The 22264-nt window shown below is 42.2% G+C and overlaps 1 protein-coding gene across 1 annotated transcript in view; it reads left to right on the top strand.

Annotated features, from left to right (window-relative positions):
• LOC149216798 (putative CoA ligase CCL7) overlaps positions 1-22264 on the top strand; it is a 172836-nt gene that overhangs the window by 58095 nt on the left and 92477 nt on the right. The gene's annotated exons all lie outside the window — the stretch shown is intronic.

Below are 22264 nucleotides of genomic sequence, written 5' to 3'. Positions count from 1 at the left end.
AGACCATAGTTCCCTCGTCTCTCTGAAGATCGCCCATTATCTTCTTTGCCAGATCAAATCTAGTAGTTGGGGTTCTGTCACCACTGCAACAATTAGATCAACCAGTTCAGGGTCTACCGCCATAGTACCATTCAGATCTAGCAGCTGGGGTTCTATCGCCGCCGTAGTCCAACTCACATTCAGCAGTTGAGGGTTTCGCAAACAGATCTGACCATTTGTGCAGGGAGGCTTGTGGCTCCTATACCTTGGGGCGATTCTCGCAGGACATTGGGCAGGATTAACTTTTCTGGAAATTGGCCACTGTAGTATTGATAAGCGGGGAGTAAAACTCCTCTTAGAGTAAAAAAAAATTGAGGCCCTCCCGGAGCGCTTATAAGAGACATAGCCCATAAGAATCAAGACGACGAGCTAAGCAAGGTGGTACCATTCACTTGTCAGCTTCAATTTTCGAGTGGTCCCAAATTTTTTCAAAGTGACAAGTGACCCGGATCTGTGTATGGTAGAAACCAGAGCTCAAGCCATGGCCAATGAGAAGATCGAGAACATTGAAAAAAATTTGGCTTCTTTAATGGACCAGATAAAGACATTAACAGACACAGTCACAAAGGGCAAGTCGGCATTACAATTGGAGGCATATGGTTTTAATGAAGACCTTGAAGGAGAATCTAGCCATCATCTTCACTTCCATGGAAATCACCAACATTCCCACCCTCAACAACCCAAATTAGACATGTACAAATTTGATGGCTCTAATCCGGCAATATGGGTAGCACAAATGGACCAATATTTCACTCTGAATAACATTGTAGATGATGACACTAAACTACATTTGGGAGGCCTTTACTTGGACCAAGAAAGATGGCAATGGTGGCAGTGGCATCAGAAATGCTATCTAAGGAAAATTACTTGGCAGGTGTTCATAAAATCCATTTGTGACCGCTTTGACCATGAATCTAATTTTTTGGGTCGTCTTACTAAGCTCAGATAGACAGGCACAGTAAACGACTATATTACAGCCTTTGAGACATTGGCCTTCTGCACAGCAAGTCTGGGAGATGAATTCTACTTGGAATGTTTTATAAGTGGTCTCAAAGAAGCTATCCAAGCCCACATCTGGATGCACCACCCATCCACATGGATGGAAGCTTGCACAAAGGCTATCGAAGTGGAACGTGCTTTAGCGGCCCAGTCGCCTCGTCCACATTTCATAGCCAAGGGACACTCCACCTAGGCCCAGGGCACTACCCAAACACTTAAGGTTCAAAAGGTGTCCCCCGTAAGAATGGCTGAAAGAAGAAAGCAAGGATTGTGTTACTACTGTGATGACAAATACTCTCCGGGGCATAAATGCAAGGAACCCAAATTCTTTCAAATTGATGCTACTGATCATAGTTCATCTGAGGAAGCCCCACCCTTTGAGGGATCAGAGGAGGAAGATGAGGAAAACCAACAGGACAATGAGCTCCCAGCTACACCAGAAGAACCAGTGATCTCGCTCCATGCTTTGGCAGGAATTTCTTCTCCCCAAACTCTCAAAATCAAAGGTTTTATTAAACATCGCCCTGTAGTAGTATTAACTGATAGTGGCAGCATGCATAACTTTATCCATCAGCAAGTCACTGAAGCTGTTCATTGTTTTGTCAGAGCAGTCTCTAATTTCCAGGTCTAGATTGTTGATGGGGGGACAATGAAATGTGAAGGTCGCTGTGAAAATATCAAACTTCAGATGGGAGATTACCACCTAAAGACCCACATGTTTGCCATCAACATGGGTGGTTGTGACATTGTCTTGGGTGCTGAATGGCTCCGCACACTAGGTCCAATCACAATGGATTTCCAGGAATTATATATGAGCTTTAAGCAGAATGACCACATGCATACCCTCCACGGACTCTAGGCAGGTACTCCTATCATCAGCTCGCATCAAATGGAAAAGTTGTTGAAAAAGGGCCATCATGGAGTTATCACCCAATTTAATGCCATCTAGGCCATAGAGCCCACTACTCTCCATATTCATCCTGAGATGCAACAGGTCTTAAACAACCACCCATAGGTCTTTGACAAACCTAACGAGCTTCCACCCTCTAGAGGGGAACATGATCATAGCATCACTTTGGTCCCAGGGGCACAACCACCGAATGTGCGCCCATATAGATACCCTTTTGCCCAAAAGAATGAAATTGAAAAAATCATCAAGGAACTCCTGGAAGCCAGTGTCATTCGTCCTAGCATCAGTCCTTATTCATCACCTGTTGTCATGGTACTCAAGAAAGATGGGGAATGGTGCATGTGTCCAAACTTCAGGGCCCTCAACAAGCTCACGATCAAAGATAAATTCCCTATCCCGGTTGTTGATGATTTGCTGGATGAACTAAATGGTGCTCAATTCTTTACCAAGCTAGATCTTCGCTCGGGCTATCACCAAATACGCATGAAAGAAGTAGACATTCCCAAGACTACTTTCCAAACTCATGAAGGCCATTATGAATTCCTAGTCATGCCATTTGGTCTTTGTAACGCCCCATCCACTTTTCAGAGCGTCATCAATCACCTGCTCAAACCATATCTTAGAAAATTTGTCCTCATTTTCTTTGATGACATTCTCATCTACAGCCTCATCTGGGAAAAACATATTCAACATGTAGACCCGCTCTTGCAACTGCTCCTGAAGCATAAAGTATTTGTCAAATATTCCAAGTGCTCTTTTGGCATGGAAGAAGTCGAGTATTTGGGCCACATTGTGGGGCGTGAAGGTGTCAGGGTGGATCCCAAAAAGATCCAGGGAATGTAGGATTTGCCCCAACCAAAGACCTTGAAGAGTTTGAGAGGATTCTTGGGTCTCACCAGCTACTATCGCAAATTTTCCCGCAATTATGGTTGCATTTCTAGATCCCTCACTCACCTACTCAAGAAAAATCCATTCCTCTGGACTGATGAAGCACAACAGGCGTTTATGGCTCTCAAACAGGCCATGTGTTCCACTCCCGTATTGGCACTACCTGACTTCACCAAATCTTTTGTGATTGAATGTGATGCTTCAGGTACGGGTATTGGGGCTGTCTTAATGCAGGAAGATCGACCCTTGGCTTTCACCAGCCAACAACTAAGTGGGAAAAATATGGGACAATATACCTATGAGGAGATGATGGCCCTCTTACATGCAGTGGATACCTGGCGACCATACTTATTGGGGTGGCGTTTCCAAATCTGCACAGACGATCAAAGCCTCAAATATTTTTTGGATCAACGGCTATCCTTGCCACAGAAAAATAAATGGCTAGCCAAAATGTTGGGATATGATTATGAGATAATTTACAAGAAAGGGCACGAAAATGTCGTAGCAAATGCTTTATCACGCCAATTCGAGGAGGACAACACCCTGCTAGCAATCTCTCTTCCAATTCTAGATTGGATTGAAGAAGCCTGGAAGGAGTGGTTTTCACATCATTTGCTCTCCCAACTCATTAATAACTTGCGAGCAGATCCTAATTCCACAGGGGGCTACTCTTGGAAGGATGAGATTATTCGCTACAAGGATAGAGTAGTGATATCACCGACATCCACCCTCAAAACACGCATTTTGGTAGAGTTGCACTCATCTCCTACTCCAAGCCATGCAGGCTTTCAGAAGACTTATGCTCGCACTCGTCGTTCCTTCTTTGGGATAGGCATGAAAACTAACATTCTTACTTTTGTAGCTGAATGTGATGTGTGTCAATGCCACAAAGGAGAAGCAGTCAAGTCCCCAAGCACTCTACAAACATTGCCCATCCTTGCCTCAATCTGGATGGATGTTTCTTGGATTTTACCGAAGTCAAGCAACAAGTCAGTCATCATGGTGGTTGTCGACAGACTTTCTAAGTATGCTCATTTTTGTGCCCTACCGCACCCATTTACCCCACTTTGGTGGCTCAATCTTTCATGGACCAGATCTTCAAACTGCATGGCATGCCCACTTCCATTGTGTCTAATCGTGACCCGATCTTCACCAGTAACTTTTGGCAGGAACTTTTCAAGCTACAAGGCACCCAAATCCAACTAAGTACTTCCTATCATCCCCAAACTGATGGTCAAACTGAAGCAGTCAACAAATGTCTGGAGACCTACCTCAGGTGCTTCACTTTAGAAAAGCAACATTAATGGGTACAGTGGTTACCTCTAGCTGAATGGTGGTATAATACTAACTATCATGCCGCCACCAAGATGACTCCATATGAAGCAGTTTATGGTCAACTCCCCCCTTCACCTACTTCTTATATCCCTAGATGCTTTAAGGTGCAAGCAGTGGATCAACTCTTACAGAACCATGCAACCATGCTAGCCTGTCTCAAAGATAATCTCCATCAAGCTCAGAATCACATGAAGCAACAGGCAGACCAACATCATTCGAAGCACACATTTCAAGAAGGGGATCAGGTATTCTTGAGGTTGCAACCATACAAGCAAACATCACTCAAAGATAAGGGCCATAAGAAATTATCTCCAAAATTCTATGGACCGTATCCAATTCTTCAGCGCATTGGAGAAGTAGCCTACAAGCTAGCCTTGCCACCCATTGTAGAAATCCATCCCGTCTTCCATGTATCATGCCTCAAGAAAGTGGTGGGGAAAAATTGTAGGATTCAAACTAGTCTACCTGAATTGGATGAAGGTTCAATCTGGCTCCAACCTGAATAGGTCCTCGACACACGAGAATGACATCTGCACGGTCGCACGATCAAGGAAGTCCTCGTCAAGTGGAAAGACACCTCTCCAAAAGATGCGACTTGGGAACCAACCATTATTCTTCAGCAGTTTCCGTAGCTTCAGCCTTGAGGGCAAGGCTGTTTTTATGGGGGAGGGCATGTTAGGGTCCAACCCTAACCCCCTTATTTATGTAACAGGGTCGAGTCATAGTTATAGTTAGTTAAAGAGTCAATAAAGCCCATATTAATAATTATAAGTGGTTGACTCACATTTAAAGAAAGGGACCACTGTTAGTTGCAAACGAGCCATGGTATTAGATAGATGGTATTAAGAGAAACATGGTACTAACCCATGGTATTGCATGTATGAATCCTATATAAAGGATAGAGACTCCCCATTGAGGAGCGTCGTGTCTTATTTTGTAATTGAGCCCTGCTCTATTGGAGGTTGCCCCCTTGAAGAGGCAAGTGAACATTGCTTTCATCTCTGAATAATAAAATACATGTTGTTATTTCTCATTTTGTTCTGTGTTCTGGGTTGTGTTTCTTCGTATATTTGGTATTCTAGCATCTTCTCGCAGGTCAAGAGCATAACAACAGTGATTGCGCAGAGGTTGCTTGGGGCTAGCCATTAAGTGGTTGGATCAATGTCGAATCGCCAGTGATAGTATGAGGTATTTCTCACTAATTTCTTTGCCAGTTAGATTCTCTTTATTGGGTAGCCAGTAAGGCATCCAAAGATTGTATTTAGAAACTACTGCATCATAACTAAAACCCTCAGCTGATGCACTGGTTTTCGCACATTGGGTTTTTCCAGGGACATTGTCCAAAAACAACGATGTCAATTGTGTGTGTGCTATTTCCTTCTTGCTCGGTACTTGTTTTCATAGTATTTTATGTTGTGAAGACTGCAGTAGATTTTATTTTGATGTTTACTGTGTAACATTGTAAATAACTTGATTTAGAAATTAACAAGTAGGAGAAATTTAATCAGTGGTTGCAGTAGGGAATCGGGTAACTGATTTCTCACAAGCTGCTCCCATGACAAGCCATGCATGCGATTGAGGCCTTCCAGTCGCTCCCATAACAAGGCATGCCAACGACTGTGGACTTTTTAGCCAGTTCTGAGCTAGTGACCCCGGATTCTGTGCCTCTTTATCAGGTCCAGGACTTAGGCTATTGCCTAGAACTTCGTGAAACTTTCAGAAATGGTAAATAACAATGGAATAATGCTACTAATGCAATCTGGTACAAGTAATTGATCTGATCCCTACTAGCCATGGCAGGCATTTCGTCAAACATGTCACAAATATGTAATTTACAGGTCATAATAACATGTCTGAGCATAAGGGTCTCATAATTATCTAAGATTCGTAAAGAAGCATTGTTGCTCTATCACAATAGCTACATTATCATCTATTAGATCATATATTCATTGTCCTTCATTTACAAAACAAAACATGATGAGAGCCATATATAAAGTCTATCATAAAACACATTCATAACCGACATATAACCAACGTAAATAATAAAGATATAACATGCATAAGAATCACATATGAACTAGTACATTTACGCATGAAATACCAAGAAGAAAGATCTCTTATTAATGAATGCATAAGCCAACTAGATTCGGGACTTCCACGAACCGCCTGACCATAGATTGGATGAACCAAATCTTTATTTCAGCCAATCACCCCCGTGCCATATTCCAAGCATGAATGTGGGATCTCATAAAACAGCTCAATCAAAACCAAACCAGGGCTTCCAGAGGCTAAACCAGCTTAACCCTCAACCAGTGATTCCACCTCACGGTCAGACATCACTAACCATCACCAGATTGGTCTCTACCCAAGCTGTCTAGGGATCCAGAGCGTTTGTTCCAACTAGGGATTCCAGGACTAGTAACCCAAGCCATAGCTTCTGTCAGGCTTCCAAAGCGTTTGTCCAACTAAGGCTTCCAGGACTAGTAACTCAACCCACCAAGGGATTCCAAATCGTTTGTCCAACCAAGGCCTCCAAGACTAGTAACTCAACCCAAGTTGTTATAGGGCTTCCAGAGCGTTTGTCCAACTAAGGCTTCCAGAAACTGATAACTCAAACCACATCCAAAGGAACATGAGCACCAACCAGAAAACAAAGATAAAACCACAACACTATGGCTATCCAGGAAATGGCAAGGCTAAGCAAATCCATTTACAATCTAGGCAATCCTCCATGCCAATGATAGATCATGACCAAGAAACCACATGCATGCCAAAACTAGCAAGGAAATCATACATGCAATTCGGTACCTACAAGCAAAACCCACTGTGGCTACTGATCCCGCTGTCCTCTTCTACTTTCCTTCTTTTCCTTTGCCTTCTTGCTCCAAATCCCAAGTATGCCACACTCCTCCAAGAAAACTTTAAGTGTCCCATAGTATGAGAGAGAGAATAGAGAGAGAGCTCCAAAATTGAACTGACAAAAAACTACACACTGATCCTCAAAAGATTTTTTATTAATGGGGTCTTTATTTTCTTCAATTTTCCATTATTTTCCTTCATTTTCCTCCTCACATGCAACCCGTGACCTTTCACTTCCCCTCTCTCCTAATTTTCTTTATTTTCATAAATAAAATGTCAATTAATGCCACTTTGCCTTTCCAAAGCCTTTGCCATTGCCTTTGCCAATTTTCATAGCCATTAATTAATCATAAGTGATCCCCATCACCTATGTTTTTACCCGACATTCAACTGTTACATGGATTTTTGACTAGGGCTGTCACAATGAAACTCCTTCCAAGTAAGGCACACTAGTAAGCCAGTAATAGATCTGTAAAATCAACCAATAACCTCCCAAGGAAGGCGCTTTATCCTCATTCCAAAATAAATTTTAGTATAGCATCAACAAAACTCCACAATAATCAATGAAAGCATGTTCAAATAATCTAGGAAAATAACCTAGTTTGGGCTCAAAGTAGGTCAAGATAAAATGCCTAATTAAGTTGCACCTGTCTTGCTTAAAAGAAAGCATGAAGTCACAGGTAAGGGTTCCCAATAAAGTGTTTACTTGGGGTAGCTTCGAATGTTCTCTAAGCCTCAAATTTTGTAGGGAGGCTTGGGCACATGCATTCCAAAGAACCCAGAAAGCGCTTTGGGGAATTCCAACCAAAAGTGATTTTATTAAAATAATTAATATTTTTAATGGGGTTCCTAAGTCTAAACTTAGGGAAATTAAAATATTAATGGATATTAATCTAATCAAGGGTGAAAATTCTAGAAAAAGACACGGATCAAGAAAAACGATTTGAGCCTTTGATTATGATTTAATCTAGGTCGTTTGTTTTCCAATAGGAAGATATAAGAAGGGGCTTGAGGGTCATTTGGAAAAGACACAGAGAGATTGAGAAAATCGATTTTATTAAGTGAGAAGTTCTCAGGAGGAAAAATCAATTGAGGAGATCTCTTGCAGTTGAGGGGCAGGGATAACAGCTTCCAGAGAGAGAGAGTCTCAGTTGGAGATACATCAACAGAGAGAGGCAATGAGTTATCTAGTAGCCTTGACGCAAGGCTAGAAGGGCTACGCAGAAGCAGTGTAGAGGGAGAGAGAGAAAGTCGAAAGTCAGAGTAGAGGGTCAGTTTCAGCAGTCGGAAGTCACGGTGTGAGACGGGGAGGTTGAGAGCAATGACTCTAGGCTACTGATCGATTCTCCAGTTGGGTGATGCAGTGCCTGAGAGGGTTGACGCTGGGACAACGTAGAGGCAGCAAAGCCTGCCAGGGGCATCTCATCCAACAGCTGGAACAACCGAGACTTTTTCTCAGTGATTGTGTGAGGTAAACTCACAAAGCTTATACTGGTATTTCTCTCTGTAACTGAATAACCCTGTGAGGTATTCCGTGATGTATTCGGAATTTGCTACTGCTTAATAATAATAAACCCTCAGAGCTGCTACACTGGTTTTCCCACATTGGGTTTTTCTGGGTACTATTGTCCAAAAATAATTGTTTCCTATGTGTTTCTATTTTCCTTGCTCAATTTCTATGTTTCATAATCATATTTAATTTGGTGTAGGATGCTTCATTAATTTACTTCAATGTTTCAAGAAGAAATCTGAAATAAGCTTGTAATGTAATTTACAATCTAGGTGAAGTAGATTCAGTTGGTTGCAGTAGGATTCCTAAGATTGTTAGATCTAGGAATTTTCACATGGTATCAGAGCAGTTGATGTGAAACAGGGAAGAGCAGATCTAGCACTGAAGCAAGGGCCAACTTGCTGCAGCAAGCAGCAGTTCGAATCCTCTAAGGGATTGCGCAGTTCTAGCTAGGAGGGCTATATTTTTGTGGGTGTCTCTCTTTGAGTGAGCTGACAGAGAGGTAAGACTTCCAGATCGAAAACTTGCCAAGGCAGAGGGAGCTACACAGAGCTAGAGGGATGCAATTTTTTGCAAGCAGAGTGCTGGGCAGAAAAGCCATCAGAAGGAAGAAACAAATTGCATAGTGAGGGAATACTGTCTCAGTGATTTCTTATCGAGGAAATCATTATTTCTCATTTGCTGAGTAGCAGAGGAGCATCAGCTTACTAGCTCCATCACGGAGTGTGTAAGTTAGCCTATGAGCTACGCAGTAGGGAGAAAGAGGGAGTTGTTCAACCATTTTTTTGGAGGATATGGCAACCAGTGTCTTGAGGGATCAAGACATGTTGGACGAGGCTTCCAACTACGCCATCTGGAAGGCTAGAATGTCTTTCCTTCTACATGAGCATGCCCTCAAGAGGTATGTCGATAGCGTGATAGCTAAACCTGCGGATGCAGATCCACTGAAGAAGTACGAGGCCGAGATGGCAAAGGCCAAGAGGATCATCCTGGATGGAGTCAAGGATCGCATGGTGTGCCACGTTGCTAGCAAAGGAACTGCTAAGGAGATGTGGGATGCCTTGGCCACGTTGTATCAGGGATCTTCTGAGCAGCAGAAGATGTACTTGCAACAAAAGTTGAGATTTGCACAGATGTAGAAGGGAGAACATGTGGATCCATTCCTCGCGAAATTGAAGGAGACATGTGATGAGTTGTCAGCTACAGGGCATACACCTCAGGATTCGAAGTTAGTGATACTGGCTCTAAATTCTGTCTCGGATGATTGACAAGTCTTTGTCCAGAGTATCCTGGGTAGAGCAACATTGCCAAATTGTGACGAGATGTGGGCAGCTTTGAAACAAGAAGAGCTGAGGAGAGACCTACTCAAGGTCAAACTCGACGGGAGCAACAACAGCAGTGGGTCAAAGCCCAAAGTAGAGGAGGAGGATAACGCAACCATTGCATCGATGGGACAATAGGGGCAATAGAGATGTAAGAAAGACGTCTCCAAGGTGAAATGTTTCAGATGTGGCGAGAAGGGCCACTATGCATCCTAATGTCCTTTGAAGAAAAAGGACAAGGATGAGAAGCATGATCCTAAGGTTGTAGCTGCGAAGATCGAGGAGGATGAGTTTGCCATGAAAACCAAGATACCTCCAGGAGGGAGGTGGGATGATTTAGAGCTGTAGTTTGAAAGAGCTACAGATGGGCAAGATCCTTGAGGAGCCCACCTCTTGGATCATCACCTTGCTACGGGAGTCCATGATCAGTAGTAGCGGGATGGACGAGTTTTCAGTTGGTGCCATGGAGTGTTGATTCGACAGATGCAGTGGTTAGTAGCGCCAAAATATGAGTAGTGCACAACAGAGAGGTAGAAGTGTGAGGAGGCACAGTGCAGAGTTTCAGCAGTGCATTGGATTCAGAAGAGAGCATGGGACTAGCAACAGTCAGTATTTCAGCATCGAGGTGTATCCACTGGATACTTGTCTAGTTTTGGGTGTTTTCAGTTGCTTCTCTCAACAACTGAGTTGCAGTACGAATGTAGTGTTAGCAGTGGCAGTGCTATCAGCATAGCAAATGCAACATTTGAGAGGGAGCTGTAGTACAGATGTAGCATTGGCAGTGGCAGTGTCAAAGGCAGCAGTACAGTAGTAGTAGCAGCGCAGTAGTTGGTGGACAACATGTCAGACATCAACAGCGCAGAGGACGATGCTTCAGAGTCAGAGCAGTATGTAGTAGCAGCGTATTGCTAGAGTGCATTCCTTGCTAAGAGGGAGTGTTGATTTGGGGTAGTGTCGGATGTGCTCTATGCCTCACATTTTGCAGAGAGGCTTGGGCACATGCATTCCAAAGAACCCAGAAAGCGTTTTGGGAAATTCCACCCAGAAGTGATTTTATTAAAATAATTAATATTTTTAAGGGGGTTCCTAAGTCTAAACTTAGGAAAATTAAAATATTAATGGGTATTAATCTAATCAAGGGTGAAACTTTTAGAAAAGACACGGATCAAACCAAAACGATTTGAGCCTTTGACTGTGATTTAATCTAGGTCTTTGGTTGTCCAACAGGAAGATATAAGAAGGGGCTTGAGGGTCATTTGGAAAAGACACAAAGAGATTGAGAAATCGATTTTCTAAAGTGAGAAGTTCTCATGAGGAAAAATCGATTGAGGAGATCTCTTGTAGTTGAGGGGCAGGGATAACAAATTCTGAAGAGAGAGATTCTTAGCCGAAGATAGATCAACAGAGAGAGGCAGTGAGTGATCTAGTAGCTTTGATGCAGAGGCTGACGCAGGGCTAGAAGAGCCACGCAGAAGCAGCGCAGAGGGAGAGAGAGAAAGTTGAAAGTTAGAGCAAAGGGTCAGTTTTAGCAGTCGGAAGTCAGGGTGTGAGATTGGGAGGCCGAGAGCAGTGACTTTGGACTATTGATCGATTCCCTAGTTGGGTGACGCAGTGCTTGAGAGGGTTGACGCTGGGACAATGTAGAGGCAGTGCATAGATAGCGTAGAGCCTGCCAGGGGCACCTCATCCAACAGCTGGAACAACCGAGACTTTTTCTCAGTGATTGTGAGGTAAACTCACAAAACTTCTGCTAGTATTTCTCTCTGTAACTGAATAACCCTGTGAGGTATTTAGTGATGTATTCAAAATTTGCTACTGCTTAATAATAATAAACCCTCAGAGTCACTGCACTGGTTTTCCCGCATTGGGTTTTTCCGGGGACTATTGTCCAAAATTAATTGTCCTATGTGTTTCTATTTTCCTTGCTCAATTTCTATTTTTTAGAATCATATTTAATTTGGTATAGGCTGGTTCAGTAATTTACTTCAATGTTTCAAGAAGGAATCTGAAATAAACTTGTAATGTAATTTACAATCTAGGTAAAGTAGATTCAGTTGGTTGCAGTAGGATTCCTGAGATTGTTAGATCTAGGATTTTTCACATAAAGCGCTTCAGATCAGCTCAAAACAATAGCATGAAGGCACAAGAAAGAGGTTTAGGAAAGGTGCTTCAACTTAGCTCAACACTTCATGATAGCATTGTTGCCGCTCAAACTTGCAGGGGGTCCTAGAGGGGCACTTGCTAGGTCAATTATGCTTTTACTTTTCTTTTCAGCTACATCAACATCCGGGGCATCATTCAAGCCCAACCCAAGGTGTGGGCAAGGGGAAGAGGAAGGCTAACCCTATGTGGACCCAGGTGGGAGAAATGATGAATAGGGTTATAAATTATAATGAGTGGAAGGGGAGTAATATATATGGATGAGGGCGTGGGACCACGCAACCAAAATCAGGGTTCCTCACGTAGTACAATCCCTAAAGCCCGAAGGTCAAAAAGAGATCCCACTGGACTAGGGTCCAAGGTTAACAACCAAAAGAGGTCCAGGGGACAAAAGCACAAACCTAGCCCACGCTTTCTGCCGGATCTCCCCATTAATGCATGCTCAGAAGTGTCCATGATAAGCAAACTACAATATTCAATTACCAAATGACAAGGCATACCTTCAAGTTCGGGAGGCCCACCTTCAAATATACAATCATGGCAGATGGGTGAGGGACCACATGGCTGGCTCAGGAGGCGGAGAAATGGCACAACAAGCTAGTTGGTGACTACAAGGGGCTGCCGGCTGCCAGCTGAGGACCATCTTGGAGAAAAAATTTCTGTTAGGGATTTCACCCACAATTTGGTGGGTAACAAGCATCAACAAAAGTCTCACATATAGCACCCAGCTTGATGTGGAAATCCATGGCATGAAAATCTCAGATCAGGGTCCAAAAGAAGTTGCTGCAGATCTGTCAATCTCCATCAAACAACCCAACAGCTGATACCAATTGTGCAAATCTGCTATTCCTCCACTGCAATACTGCTGGCTGAAAATTGCCATGGAGAACAAGGTTTATACTAGTGGCTTCAAAATCCTTCAAATTTGCAACATATATCTCTGTTATGAATCCAGGTAAAAGCCATGTGTCACATACTGGTCTGAAATTTAGGTTGATTGCTGATCAAAGTTCAAACAACCATGTAGTCATCACTAAGAATGGCTAAATAGTAAAAGCCAATGTCACCTCACTTGCATATCAAACGGACTCCTGAAAGTCACTGTGCTTGCATGTCAAGTGAACTTGAACTTTGGTACTGAACAAATTTCTCACTTGTGACAACACCTCAACACTGAAGTTTGCAGATGCAGAAACCTTCAAAGTTAAGAAATCTCCATGCAGAGTTTTATTTCTCAAGATTGCATTCAAAATTGGAAGGCAATTTCCAAACTCAGAAGTGAGAGAATTTTATTTAATAGGAACTCCGTTTTCAAGTATTGTTTCAGGACCTTGCAACATATCAAAATATTGTACCACTCACTACCTTTCTGCTAAATGCAAAAGTCCGATATTGGAAACTGCAATGTTCTAGCATGACTGATTTATATGTGGATGCTCTTTTATGTCATTTTGCAGTTTGGATTTTATATTTTTCTAAAACAAATTGTCTTTAAGTTTTAGCACTCTTCTGAGTTGTTCAATTCTTTGGTGGCTTACTTCGGATTTTTGAATTTGTATGGTTATCTTTTATTATTTCATCTGTATGGCATTCAAAATCAGCGTGAGATAAACATGTAAACACGTGGCCTTATTCTTTTTTAAGCATGGCCCATTGAATTATTTTTAGTCTCATGGATAGGTTGAATGAGCTTTTCTGTGATATGCTCCAATATGTGTTTTTATATATATATTGTTGGAAAAACTGCTTATAATAACTTAAAGTCTTAATGCTGTCTTTCAGTTAAGTAGCCATACTTCTGAGTTTCTGTGCCATAAAAATCACCCTGGATTTGCACTTGTCCTAATGTGTACCCACTTAGAGAGATTTGAGCCTCGGTCCTGATGTCAATACCAGTTCAATCACCTGGCATTGCCACTAGAGCATACAGCCGTGGGCAATGATGTATATTTTCTTCTGTCTTTTCTTCCACTGCAAACTCGTTAACCCATATTTATTCTTTCTTGGGCTTAAAAAAGTTAAACTGTCAACATAGACAATAATAAGATAGGCTTGAACCACATTAATGAGCACTAATAAACTTCTATGTCATTTAGAAATATTCAAATAACATTTTTCTTTAGAGTACAATTTGAGTGGGTCTAATGGTTAAGAATATGTGTTTCCTCTTAACAAGTCATAGGTTCAAATCTAGGGGGAGGTAGCGTATGTACAACTCTGTAAACTGTAGCAGTCAGATCACTATGTAAGGAAGGTCCCTTGTTCCACAAATAAGGAGGTCTCATACACAAATTTGATATCTGGCTTAACTGTAACCTTAAAATTAGATTATTATTGTCATTAGTAATATGTGATGTTTATCCAAATGATAGTTTTATTCCATTGATATTTCTTTACTATGTTACACTGTTTTTTGGGATGGGAAAAAACCTCCTATCCTCAGGATGACTAGAGCACACCCCAAAACTTTTCAAGGCATGGTTGATTGGGGGTGGTAATTATAAATAATAATAATAATAAAATAATAAATATTGAAAATTTGGAATTCATCATAAATGTTTGTAGTTTCCTCAAGCTTGTAAGCATAACAAACTCTACTATATAGTATTATGCATAGCCCTTACACTTGCCAATTCTAAAAATGTTGGACAATTTAAAAAAAAACTGTGTGACATTCCATTATTGGCGGCTAGGCATGAACAAAATGTAGTTTAATGGTAGGAAACTTAAATGTAACTGCTTGCAATTCGCAATAAGGTCCTTGAAGGGTCTATGAGACAAAGGACTATCTCTATAGCAGCTTTTCTTCCTTGTATTTCTTGTTAATGATGATTATGTTAAACATAAAAGACATTCCCTTTTCAATAGGTTTTGCATATTTTAACAGCTGTGTTGAAAACCACTATAAAACACTTTGGTTCTGTAAAGAAATTAGATTCATATTTCAGATTAAGAAGATGATTGAATAGGAATTTATTCAAACATTTAGTATCCAATCCACGTAATTACGATCTAATTGTTTTCACAATGCTTGACATTGGGATAGTGGAAGCACTGGACTTGAATGAATTCTGTGAAACCACGTACAATTTATAAAATCTTATATCAATGGTTGCAAACATTGGCATCAAGATAAAATTGGCAAGGGTCCGGAAAACCAAAATATTGTAAAAATTGGGAAAATATCGTTAAAAATTGGTAAACATTGACAAAATTAATATACCACCAAAATATGAACTATAAATCTATTATAGAGGGAGGAGCGGCGCAAAATAGGGTTACAGAGGCACGCGTAGGTCGCTCCAGATGGAGCGCAGCAGAGGAGGGAGCTCCACTCCCTCCTACAAGGAAGTAACTGCCGGTAGAGGCAAGGCATCAGTGGGTAAAGTCAGAGACTCTGAAAAAGAAGGGGAAAAAAATAATGAGAAGGAGTCAGATGGGGCCAGGTCCAAGGAAAATAGTAGCTCAACGGACAAAGAGGAAGAAGATAAAAGCCAGGGAACAAGGGACAAAAACCAAAAGGGACAGTGCAGACCTAAAACGGAGACTATTCCGAGAGTTGTGTTGAATGATCCTGCTCTGCAGGAGCACAGGGACCGCATGGGGACGTACGCCATAATCTGCAAGTTCATGGGAATTTGGCCCTCTGAAAAGGCATTACAGACATGGATCAAATACCACTGGAAACCCAAAGGCAGTATTGAACTCCATCTGGGGTCGAAGGGGTTTTTTACTGTGGTATTTACTAACATTGAAGATAAGGATAGAATATTCGAAGGAGGACCCTACTTCTTTGCAGCAGCAGGCCTCTATATGAGGCCATGGAAAATGAACTTCATTCCAGAAAGGGAGACATTCACCTCGGTTCCTGTATGGGTAAGGCTCTATTCCCTACCTCTCGATTATTGGCAACATGGGTCGCTGGCTGCCATCGGCAATAAGCTAGGGCGCTTTGTGAAAGCTTCGGAAGCCACTAGAAGGGGAAAATATACCTCCTATGCTAGGATTTGTGTAGAAATGGATCTATCAGGCGCTCTCCCAGACGAATTAATCCTGGAAGTTTATGATGAGGAATGGGTCCAAATGGTGGATTATGAGCACATCCCATTCAGATGTCGTAGATGCCACGAACATGGGCACCTGATTAGAGACTGCCCTCTCAGTTCAGAAGACAATAAAGGAGAACCTAGAACCGTGAAGGATACTGAAACCTTTCAAAAAGTGGTTAACAAAGGAAAAGGGGGCAAAAAAGGATCAAGGCAACAGCGCAGCGATGGGCAGAAGAACAGCACGAACAGGTTTCAAATTCTGGAAGAAAAGGAAGAAACAACAAGTGAAGACCAAGCAATGGAGAACGTACCTAAGGAAAAAGAGATGGAGGAAAACTATAATATAACACAAGAGACAAGTAACAGGAAAGAAACCATGAATAGTGAGGCTGAAGCAGAAATGGACATGGAAATGACCCAAAGTGAAACAGATCTGGAAGAGCATGAATTACAAGAAATTCTAGAAAAGGAACATCTAGATCTGGAAGGGTTCTTGATGCAGGGAACCACAGGAGGGTTGGATTCACTACCCCGAGAGGACTTCAACAGAATACAACAGTTGTTTTTATGGAAGACTCAAGCAGGAGAGTTAGAAATAGGAACAATCACTGACAAACTGGAAAACAAAGGAGTGAAAACAATGAAACCATCCCTGGGAATACCTCCAAGAAACATGGGTAAGAAGAGAGGCCGGAAAAAGCAGAAGGAACTGCTGATGGAGTGCGGAAAGCTAATGATAGATTCGGGTAAGATGAAAGACCTAACCAGTTACTCCTTTACAAGTCTTTAATAATGAAATTTACATCTTGGAATATCAGAGGTCTAGGTAGTAGAAGAAAACAAAGATTGCTTAGTCATAGAATGAAACAAGATATGCCAGATATGATTTTCATACAGGAAACCAAATGTTCCATTCAGAAAATAAGACTCATCCACAGTAAATGGCTCATTAAATACGAGTTTCTAGAGGTGAAAGCGGAAAACACAGCGGGGGGTATTCTTACTCTTTGGAATCCCCAAAGTATTAGCATCATGGATGCTGAGGCATCAAGAAATTATCTATCAGTGGTCATACAACCTGTCGGGGTTTCGGAAACCTTTCTGGCCACAAATGTTTATGGTCCTCAAAAACTAGAGGATAAACTCAAATTATTGGAAGCCCTTAGTGATCTTAGAAGCAGATAGAATGGAATGCCTTGGATCTTGGGTGGAGATTTTAACATGATCAAATCTCTCTCAGAAAAAAAAGGAGGTACCAGAGTGCTCAATAAAGACTCCTTAGCGTTTCAATCATTTTCAGACAATATGAATTTGGTAGAGTCAGATTCAAGCAAAGGCCTTTTTACATGGAACAATAAAAGAGGGGGAGAGGCGCTGGTAGCGTCTAAGTTAGACAGGTTCATGATATCGGAGGAGTTAATGGTGCTAAATAATGAACTCACAGCAAGAGTGCTTCCTTTTGGAGGTTCAGACCATTGGCCAGTTCAGCTAGAAATCAAGGGTATTGATGCTCCCAGGAACAGACCCTTCAGATTTGAAAACATCTGGCTCTCCCACCCGGATTTCATCAGTAACATTGAAAAATGGTGGGCAGAAGACTTGCAAACACAAGGATCTAGGATGTACATTCTCCATAAAAGATTAAGACACATTAAGTTTAGACTAAAGGAATGGAACTGGAAGGATTTTGGTAACATTTTTGAGGAAAAGCAATTAGTGGAAATTAAAATCCAAGAACTCAACAAGGCTCTGATTAATGATGGTTTTGACAAAGCCAAAAGTGAGCAGGCTGATAAATACCATCTAGTTTGGGAAAACTTATGCAAACAAGAGGAAGTATTTTGGAGACAGAAATCCAGAATTCAATGGCTCAAGGAAGGAGAACAGAACACCAGATTTTTTCATAGATCCACCATGGCCAACAGAGCTCACAACAGAATCTCCATGATTAAAAATGAGAGAGGGGAAATTCAAACCACGCACAAAAATATTGAAGCCGTGCTGGTCCAACATTTCAGGAACATCACTAGGGAAAACACTCTAGATAGGGATCAGCCCATAAGGGGAATCACAAGGCATATCCCCAAACTGGTGTCCAGAGAGGATAATTTTAACCTCAATAAACCAGTTGAGGAGGAGGAGGTCAGTGAGGTTCTCAAAGAAATGCAGAATGGAAAAGCACCAGGTCCCGATGGTTTCAATGTTGATTTTTTTAAAGCATGTTGGCACATTGTTAAAGAGGACATTGTGAATGTTGTCGAGGATTCCAGGAGAAGTAAGACTATCCTGAAAGCTCTCAACACCTCCTTTCTTTCCCTCATTCCCAAACAGGACAACGCTCAAACCGCAGACAAGTACAGACCTATCGCCTTATGTAATGTGGTCTACAAGATAATATCCAAAGTAGTGGCTAATAGACTCAAACCTCTCCTACCCTCGCTAGTGTCTGAGGAACAGTCAGGTTATGTGGAGGGAAGACAGATTCTAGATAACATTATTCAAGCACATGAGGTGGTGCACACGCTTACCAGCAAAAAACAGGCAGGGATGTTAATGCAACTGGACATTGCCAAAGCATATGACAAAGTGAATTGGAACTATATCAAAAGGGTTCTCCACGCCTTTGGGTTCGACCATAACTGGGTCAGATGGGTTATGGCGTTGGTGTCCTCCTCCAGCTTCTCCATTCTGGTCAATGGATCCCCCTCAGAAATCTTCTGTCCCTCTAGAGGCCTCAGGCAAGGAGACCCTCTTTCTCCCTTCCTCTTTATTCTCATGATGGAAGGGCTCGGGCGATCCATTAAGCAAGCCAAAGATATGGGTAAGATTAGGGGTCTTCAAATTTCCGAGAACGGTTCTGTGCTGACGCATCAACAATTTGTGGATGACACCTTACTGCAAGGTGTTCCTACTGTCAAAGAAGCTTTGGCCTACAAACAAATTCTGAAAGATTTTTCCCTAGCGTCAGGTATGGAAGTCAATCTCTCTAAATCAAAAATCTTCTTCTTTAGCACTAACATTGCCATTCAAAGAAACATCTCAAGAATTCTTGGATTCCAACGTGACTCCCTCCCCTCTAAATATTTAGGAATTCCTCTTACTGCCAGACCCATGCATAAGAGTATTTGGGAACCGGTCCTTAATAAGATGCGGGATAAAGTAAAAAATTGGACCTTTCGGGCCTTGAACCTGGCCGGACGGTTAGTTCTGACTAAGGCTGTTCTCCAAGCCATCCCTGTTTATATGTTATCAGCTCTCCCAGCCCCAAAAGGTGTCTTAGAGCAAATCAGAGACATTCAGAGAGACTTCCTGTGGGGAAAGGAGGAAACTAGAATGAAATGGGCCTTGGTTTCCTGGGATAAGGTTTGCAAGCCCAAAAGTCAGGGGGGCCTTGGCCTGGATGATCAAGAGACTCTTTGTAAAGCTCTAGGAGCCAAAATCTGGTGGAGATGGGTGCAGGAGCCAAAAGCACAGTGGGCCAGGATATGGAAAGAGAAATATGCCAGCTTGTGGCACAACAATGACCTCATAAGGATGTCTGGAATTATAAAAGGATCCTACATATGGAATAGAGCCTGGGAGAATAGAAGTCTCGTTCAAAACAATAGTTTCTGGGAAATTAGAGTAGGAGATCTTGCTCTTTTTTGGGAGGACAAATGGCAACAGGAACCAACATTGTTAACGAAGAATTTTGTTTGCCTCAAGCAGGAAACAGATGCCCAAGGATTAATAAGAGTTCAGAACTTTTGGGATCTCACGCATACCTCTGAAAAATGGAGAAAATGGAGAAACATTGAATGTGGAGAAGATAACCCCCTAAAGATAAAAGCAACAGCTCTTGGGGATTTGCTCAAGCAAAGGATGATCTTAAAAACAGAAGGGCAGGATCAGTTAAGATGGGGTAACAACAAGCGAGGAACCTTTAATCTCAAGGAAGCTAAGGGTTTTCTTCTTGGGCTGAATTACAGTGTTCCAGACAAGACCTGGAAGCTTCTCTGGAAGCAGCAAGGATGGATGAAGATCAAGGTTTTCATGTGGTTGGTTCATCACAAGAAAATATTGACTTGGGAAAATATTAGAAAAAGGGGAATTATGGGACCCTCCAGATGTCAGCTCTGTGAGGAACAGGAGGAGACTATGGAACATATTCTCAACAGTTGCTCTTATACCTCTTGGCTGTGGGAGTCACTCACTTCAATTTTCCAGTAGTCTGATAGAGACAGAGGAAGTATCACAAATACCCTAAATCACTGGAGAAAAAATTTCAAGGATAACGAAGCCCTCAATTTGGCCTGGGCCTTCACACCCGGCTTTATCATCTGGAACGTATGGAAAGAAAGAAATAAGAGAATTTTCAAGAATGGTAAGTCCTCAGCTCAACTCCTTCTTGACCTTATCTTGAAACAAATCAGAGAAACAGTCAGATCTTCAGTAAGCAATATCCCCTCGAACCCCCCCACGGAAGAAGAGCAAAAAATTCTCAGGCAACTTGGAATGCTAGAGGTAACTCCTCAAGATAGAAACAAAAAGGATAAAACTAGGGTTATGGAGAAGGACTACTGGCAACCCCCTCCGAAAGGCTTTCTAAAATTCAACATTGATGGTGCCTCTAAAGGCAATCCGGGAAATGCGGGATATGGAGGAGTTTTAAGGAATGACGAGGGCAATATTATATTTATCTTCCACTACCATTTAGGTAGAGCTACCAATAACATGGCGGAAGTGATGGCACTGGAACAGAGTCTAGAGTCTCTTGCTCAGAAACATCTCTCGAATGTAATTGTGGAAGCAGACTCTGAGATTACCATCAATGCAGCAAAAAGAATCAGCAGTGGCTCCAAGCCGGAGAGAGTCTCGCAACATTGGAAACTTATCCAGGTTTATCAAAGAATACAGATGCATCTAAGGGGCCTTCGAACCATCAGTTTCAACCACGTTCGACGTGAGGCCAACAAACTGGCTGATTTACTGGCCAATCAAGGTGTGAACAGTGCTGAAGGTGGAATGGCCAAGAAGTGGCAAGAAATTCCTCCAAGCCGTGCAAAGGCTATATGGGAAGAACAAGCTAAGGAGGACAGGGAGGTCGCCCGATATCGTGCCGGGTGGAATCCTACGATTGGATGACAATGGGGTTTTCCTTCTCAATCCAGCAGGTAGATCTGGAGAAGCAGATAGTCAGGTTTGATCTCATCTCCTCTTGGCGCTTCTCGACCAGATCTCCCTGGTTTTTGGTGGCCCCCTGGTGGATTTATTTCCTTTTTGATTTCGGGATCAGTCTCAGGTTCGAGAGAACGCCTCTAAACTTTCCGAGGTTCTAGGTTCAGGAGTGGGAGATTTTCAGAAGCAAGAAGAACCCTGGTTTATTGGACAGCCGGTTTGTTATAAACTTGAGGGCCAGTACAGGAAACCACCTCATAGGCGGTTTTATGTTGATCGCACCGCTTTTCTGTGGAGAGCGGTTTCAAAGAATTCGCAGCGATTCCAGTCACGCATCAACACGTGGCAGCGGAAGTGTTACGAATACCACCTCTCCCCGCACATTAACGCCTGTTCAAGTTGGCCAGTGCGATATCACTCTCACCCGTAGATTTTGGCTGACAGCGATCAACGGTTGGATCTGTTCGTGCATCTTGGTGGGGTAGTGTCGCTTATCTCTGGGGTTCTTTGAGTTATGTGATCTCCCCTCAGCCGTAGATCTTCCTTCTGCTTTTGGACGGCCCAGATTGCCTATTCCTTTCCGAGTATGGGGCAGCGGGTTATTCACGGGTTTTTACTTGCGTTTGAGTTTTTTGTTGTAAGGTTGAAGGTTTTGCCCTTAAGGTCTGGGGCTTTCTTTCTTCTCTCCGTCCATGGCGTCGAGTAGAAGTTTGTAAAAATGTACTCTATGTTTTGCTCATTGAAATAGAAGGATTCACACTTGCTTTAGCAAAAAAAAAAAAATATTATACCACCAAAATATTGGTAAAAATCCACAAACATCAGCTAGGCCAAAAATCGTGATTTCACGATTTTTCCACGATAAAATCAGGATGTTTGCAACACTGGCTGAGATGACCCAAAAACTGAGAAGAACAAGAGCTCTTTGGAATGTTGCATTTCCTCTTGTCTTGACATGGAGTCTTTGCTTGTTGTCATGTTGTTGTTGAAAATGTAATATTTAAATTTTAAATTACCAAAAACCCAAATCAAAACC

The sequence above is a fragment of the Pinus tabuliformis genome, chromosome 1_1 (genome assembly GCF_031772625.1).
Source record: "Pinus tabuliformis cultivar Carrire ecotype Pingquan chromosome 1_1, CPIR1, whole genome shotgun sequence".
Taxonomy (NCBI): Eukaryota; Viridiplantae; Streptophyta; class Pinopsida; order Pinales; family Pinaceae; genus Pinus; species Pinus tabuliformis.
The sequence above is the reverse complement of the archived record's forward strand: the minus strand, read 5'-3'. Positions and strand labels throughout refer to the sequence as shown.